The sequence below is a fragment of the Phalacrocorax aristotelis genome, chromosome 18 (genome assembly GCF_949628215.1).
Source record: "Phalacrocorax aristotelis chromosome 18, bGulAri2.1, whole genome shotgun sequence".
Lineage (NCBI taxonomy): Eukaryota > Metazoa > Chordata > Aves > Suliformes > Phalacrocoracidae > Phalacrocorax > Phalacrocorax aristotelis.
The window spans coordinates 460,739-467,318 of NC_134293.1; the positions used below are offsets into that span (position 1 = coordinate 460,739).

At 49.7% G+C, this 6,580-nt stretch overlaps 1 long non-coding RNA gene across 1 annotated transcript in view; it reads right to left on the minus strand.

Moving 5' to 3' along the window:
• LOC142066187 (uncharacterized) overlaps window positions 1-6,499 on the minus strand; it is a 29,749-nt gene extending 23,250 nt beyond the window's left edge. Inside the window, exon 1 of the long non-coding RNA XR_012663630.1 lies at window positions 6,126-6,499. This is a non-coding gene — a long non-coding RNA (uncharacterized LOC142066187). The remainder of the gene's footprint in view (window positions 1-6,125) is intronic.
• Window positions 6,500-6,580: the final 81 nt, after the last annotated feature.

Here is a 6,580-nt window from a genome sequence, read left to right on the forward strand (position 1 = left end):
GATGAACCTAGAGGCTTTGGTGAAAAAGTCTCCGCTGCATCTGACAGTTTAAATCTTATTTTGTAGTTACAGTTCTGCACAAATATCCCCTCTGAGCCGACCAAAAATCCGCACCCACGGTGGCTGGGTGCTTGACTGTGCCCTCCAGAGGTGCTAAGGAGGGAGAGTTTCCCCAAGTACAGTATAACTTTACTGCCCTTTCTACTTTCCTTGTATCTGTTTCCTCTACTTTGACCACCTCAGGTTTTCGCCGTGGACTTCACGCCTTGTGCAGCACCCCATCTGCAAACCCAAGCATCTCAACCTGCTGCTGGCTTGACCAGAGGCGGTCCTCTGGAAGCAGAGCAGCCTCTCCACCCCCCTCCGCACCAGAAACTCTCCAAAGGCACCAGCTAACAAGAAAACGACCCCCAAAATGGGCTGAACGTCACCAAGAGCCCCCCCCGAGCAGGGCTGTCCCTTCATCTGGGCGACCAGCCTCAGGTGTCACGTCAGTTCTTCAATCAGTTTTGCTGCCACTGCTGTTATGTCAGTCCCGCTCTCCCCAAAGCCCTCCTCTTTCCTCAGCTTCAGCCTGAGCTGCGGGCACGCTGCCAAGTGACACAGCGCCGCTGTCATCTCCAAAGGCCTTTTTGAAGCTTAGAAGCAGGAGCTTTGAAATACTTTCTCCTTGATGTGGTCTCCCATTTTGGACTACCAAACAGCCTGGCGCCGACACGGAAAGCTTTGTATTGCCTCCTGCATACACAGAGCATCCTCCTCCCCCAGTGCAGAACCATATGGGCTGGCTTCGGGAGGCGACTGGGCACATATTAAATCAGATTCGAAGTGTGTGTACCTTGGTACAGCCCCTTGCCATTACCTTCTGAAATCACCGTGTGTTTCAAAGCTCCCAGCTTGCACCTTGCTTTAAAACAATTCTCATCATCTTCACAGCAGGTATCCCGTGTGTCTCACGTCCCGCGGAGCACTCAGCGCAAAGATTTGATTATTTACTGCTAAGGTTGAAGGTAATAAAGACCTGATTTGACACAGTTAAGTAAAATGGCTTTATCCAACAGCCGACCACGCTGGCCTTCCCTTTACTCACTCGCCCCGGCGAGGTTCTGGTCTCCAGTTTCCTCACGTGTAACGAGGAGGTAACACGGCCCCACGGGAACGCTGGCAGACCAGTTCGAGATTACCCGACGGAGGCACAAGGGATGTAAAGCGCTACATCGCGCGCTTCATCTGCTGTCGTCGTGGGCCGCGTTAAACGACAGGACACGTTCACAGGCCACCCGAGCACCGGTCCTGTATTTGCTGCCAGATAAGGGCTGCCACAACCAAATGGCTACAGGAAGTACTCTATGCCACTAGTATCTTGACCCCGGTATTTATTAATAAAGTGTAAGCTGTTGAGGAATATTTATTTTCTGGGTGGAAAGCTTAGACTTTGCCTCTTCGCTAGGAAGCTTGCCTCTGTGCTATCAAACCTCAAAGCTCTTCCACTGCTCAGTTAATAACGCACCCAATACAAACTCGCTGCCAGCACACGCCAATCATCAAATGCCGTTAGCATCCATACAGAATACAAGAAAAACAAAGAAAACCAAACCTGAAGAAACTATCCGCCTACAGGATCTGGAAAAGCACAAGCAAGGAAGTAAGGCAGAAATCTAGAAAATAAATTAAAACGATAAACCAACGACTGCCCACCAGAAAGCCACGGGCAGCTTTAGAAATAGGGATCCGTATTTCGTTTGTTGAGAGAGTTCATGTTGCAGCTGTGCTATGCCACTATTTTACCACAAACCTTCACAAATAAAAACGCTGCTATGAAAAAAACCTAAGTATTGACTTGCAAGAACTAACAGGAGTCTAACAACAACAACAAGAAGCACGTACAGGAAGGGTTTTAATTATTGGAGATGGAACTTAACATTTCAAGTTGGTTAAATCAGCAGGGACTTCAAATTCAGTCTGCCTTGTATGAATGACTCTGTCATTTGTATGTTGCTCAGGTTTCACAGTTCCACAGCCAGGTGCTGCACCGGGAGGTGTTTATTGACTGCAGCAGAGCTGGAGCTCGCCGCCCACCACCGAGGCGACGCGGCACGGCTTTGGCACGTCCTGCGCCTGCACGCATCTGCGTGAAGGGCGGCGAAGGGCAAGCCCTTCTTAACATAGCATTTTTATTTCACTAAAGAAAACTAAAATTTATCTCCTTTTGGCTCCTCATCACACAGTTTATACACGCGCTCCCGTGTCACCACTGTCTGCTTAGACCAGAAACGCTCTGGGGCTGGGACCGTCACGGCAGCGGGTTCGCATCGCGTCGGAGAAAACGGGGCTCAGCCTGCGCTGGTGCTACGCTACGGAACGTCATTAACAGCCAATTACAGGGTGATATTCTCACTGTGCGGGGATTCTCTGCATGTTAATGGCAGTGGCAAATCTTATTAGACAACCGTGAAGGAACCAGCAGTAAAACCATGTTTCCCCCAAAAAGTCATCTTCCAAGGTTGCAAAAATCTCTTTCCCTACAATAAATGCTCTGAACTCGATCGCGGCACCATCTCGTGGGCTCGAGCGTCGGGAGGTAAAACAGGGCAAATGTTATTTTCCCGCTTCCTGAATCAGAGCACAGGAGCACCAAATGCTTATCGTTTTTGACGTACGCCATCCTTGCACGCTCTAAATCAAATTCCACCTGTTAAATTCCTACAGTTTTAAGCAGTATTAGGATCATTTGGGCTAAACTTGATTTTAAGCACAAAATCAAGATGCTAAATTCCATGAAGTGCCAAAATGAGGTGCATGTTTGTCCTACCAGACAACTAAACGATGTGTCGACCTTGTCCTCCTTTACAGGAACATGTGAAATGTGATAAAGCTTTGGCAGCAACAAGGTCAACCAGGTGCTCGGGACATTGCTGAGCCCGAGCCCTGGGTGAGCCCAGGAAAGGCCAAACACTGCCCGGCTACTCTGAGCCTTCACTCTTTGCTCAGAGCAACTCACAGTCGCTGCCTGAACATCCGAGAAATTATAACAGACAAAGCATTTGCTAACGTGGCAGCTGGAGGAAAACGGACCATAAATTTTCCTTGCACGACACTATTATCTTAGTTGTTCCTTGCCAGAAAACGGCAATTCCTTTGCCAATGCTTTGCTGCTCTTTCACTAGTTTGAAATGAGGGAGAGAAAGTTGAAAAATTAACTGCTCTTCCATCTGCCTTCGAGAGAAAAATAGTGAAGCTTCACAGTTCGGGACCTGTTTTGTTCTGAAAAGGTAAAATATGCAGTACATCCCTTCCTCCCTTCTCATCGAGCGGACGTGGCCAGCTGAAATCGATTCCACTGGAACAGCGGCTACCAAGCCAAGAAAGAACTCATCTCTAGATTTCAATTAACGGCTGGGAGATATTAATTATAGTTATTTATGTTCTGCATGAGTGATTAATGCTGATGTAGAAGTGGTTGGTTTATACTGATCAAGAAATGATAACCAGCATTTGTACGAAACGTGCAACGGAGCCCCCGCGAGGCAGCCATCTCCCCACATCCATCCCTGCCCCCAGTGACAAGAGCCACACTGTCGCCGCTTTCCCCTTCTTCAGCCCTTCCACGCAACATCGGAAGGAAGGGATGAAACCCAGGCTCCCCCCCCGGCACGCCAAGGTACCCGTTCGCCCAGGGTCCGCTCCAATTCATCCCACCTCGAAGGCGGCGCGCGACGAGCCGCCTGCAGCTCGTGCCTCCCGCTGCAGCGGCGCCATGCGTGCCCCGAGCGGCAGTTACGGGCCAGGTGGGCCCACCTGGACTAGTGCCCTGTACAAAAAGGGGCCTGAGGATTTGGGTCAAGTCACTACGAAATGCGTATTCGCATCACAGAAGTGGTTTTTGCAGCTGGGATCCTCTCACCATCCCAGTACGGAGCGAAGAGGCAGGTGGGAAAGACTTACCCGGAGCAGCCACTCTCCACCAGGTCAGCAGTCGCAGCACGTATTTAGTGGATAATACGTAATCACCGTGTTTCCACCCACAAATTAACTACTACATCACCTTGCCATCTCTCTTACTGCTAAAAGCTGGCACTTGGCCATTCCTACCTTCTCTACATAAAGCTTTTGGTTGTCTTTCTTCTTTAATCCTTTCATCTATTTTAGATGGATCCGTGGTTGTTGGCTCTTAAATGCCAGGGGCTCCCACCAGCTCTCTTACACCTTCAGAAAACCCCAAGTAATTCTATTTTAAAACCAGGACTTTTTCCTGTCGCTTATTCCCCAGCACTGTAAAGCTGATGTGCTCCGAACGTAATCGAAACGGAGTGATTCTATCTCCCCTCCACGTGAGCGGTGCGAGTAACTGGTAAGATGACGCACGCTGCCACGCGAGATCACCGTAGCGCGCTCAGGGCACCTGGCTTGTTCCGAAGGCACCGTGCTCTAGCAGGAATGACATCTGTCCATCTCAGCAAAAACCAGCCTGTTAGAGGATCCGGGCTGAGGAACGCTGGTTTTGCTGAAAATAACGAACAAGGAATACTAAAATGAAATCCCTGATTAGGAACTGTAACAGAAACCACCAACTTGTAACCTCAGCGAACCTGGGTAAACTGTTTCCTGTTCACGTAAGTATTCCCAAGTCAATTCTCTATTTTAATGAGATAATTCTGGTACATGCTGGAAAGAAAGAACAATTACAAAAACCAGTTGCAGCAAACCCAGCCTGAGCAAATTAAACAGCACATCAAACACTCAAGAAAAGATTTGCGGAGCGGTTTCTGTTGACTGAGGGCACGTGGCTGCACCTACCTCCACGGCCATCACCAGTGTACAGAGTCCCACTAAAAAAGGTGGGTTCCTTGTGCTTTTTCTGAAACTTTTAGAACCATTTTTATTTCCAACGCGTATTGTATCCGCTAAGAAACGCCTTCTGTCAACGTGTTCTAATACACGAGCTCTTAAAATCGGGCAAAAATAGTTGTTTCACCAAACACTTGGAACAGGATGTAACTCTGCTTTAAGATTTTAATTAAAATAAACGTGGGAGCAACCTGTTCTTCATTCTGCTCAAACACACATTCCGGTAGAAACGGAGTTAGTTCCAAGCAAGTTATCCGTTCTCCAGCACCCAGGCTGAGGGTTTATATCAAACCCTGCACGTGTCACCGTAACGTTCCTGCCGACAGCCCAGAGGAATTTACCGGCACGCCGTACGAGGCACTGCTGCTTTCTGACGTTTCTCTGGAAGCCGTTAAGCCTGCTCCTCTGCGACCGAAGCACGCAGCTTTGACCTTGCCGTGAGAAACCGCTGAGAGATCCCACCTCTCGCACCGCTCACGCCCCAAGCACGCGTCCGCCGCCAAGGGGCTCCCCAAGCCACGGGGAAGCTGACCACGATGCCCGGCGGGCAGCAACAAGCCAGAGCATCGCCGTTCTTTCAGGCCATCAGCCAGGAGGTAAAACAGCCGCGGGAACAGCCTCAGGCCCATCCCCGAACTACGCGGGGAAGCACGGCCACAGCCGGGGCAGCCCCTCGGGTCCCATCCGTGGCCCGGGACCAGAGCAACGCTTGCGTTCTGCTGTCACAGCTGCTTTATCCTCGTCCCATCACGAAAATATGCAAGCCTGCGCTGTGACGGGGGGTTTATGGGCTGTGAGCCCCTGGCTAAGGCTGCACCCCTGCTTTTTATTGCAACCAAGAGCCTTTCACCTAATCGCTAGAGTAAAGCCACCATTTTGGCTTTGCTTTCTGGCACAGCCACCACGTGCTCACGAGGAGGTAATTAATGACGTTTACCTTTGTCAAAAAGCTCACACTGAGGACAACCGTGCCGAGCTCTTTCCCTTGGTGACACCATGTGGGCAAAACGACCAGCGACGCGTGTATTAACCATGTCCCAGAGGACAAGCTCCATCGCTCTAGGTTGGGTGACTCTTGCACGGTGAAGCGTTACAGCCTGCCCATTACACTGACAGAACAGACCCAACTGCGAAGTCTCAGCCTCAGATGCTGCTTTTCTCATTCAAGCACATCCATTTTAAGTCCCCAGGATCCCCCCAGAACTTCCATCAACCTCCACTTGTAGACCAGCCTTAGAACAAGTAATTATGGCAAAAGCAGCCTTTTTCACTCTTACCAGGGACACAAAAATGCTGACAAGTTGCAGAGTAGGAGTCTCCCTTTTTCCACTTGGCACATTTGGACCGTTATTTAGAAGAGGCGCAGAATGCTGCCTGGAATGCTGTCGCTGCAGGAACAGATCTGTAGCGGACTTGGAGAAAAAGCAAGCCTGGAACAAGCCACAGAAGAGCCGCATTTGCTCTTCTCGCTGTCTGGGGTACGTAAGGCCTGACCTCTGCAGTAATTACAGCAGCAGCACTAGTATCACTTGTTCGAACTGCTTAAAGCAAGGGAATTACCACACACGGGACAGAAAGCTTACACGGCTAAAACCCACTTACATTATCCGCAGTTATTATCCTGCACTGTGTATACACCTACTTTATCATACTGTAGCAAATGACAGGGGTGCTCAGCATGTTTACTAAAAACATGTTGCGTGACGGGAAGTCCTTCCTTAATGCCATACAG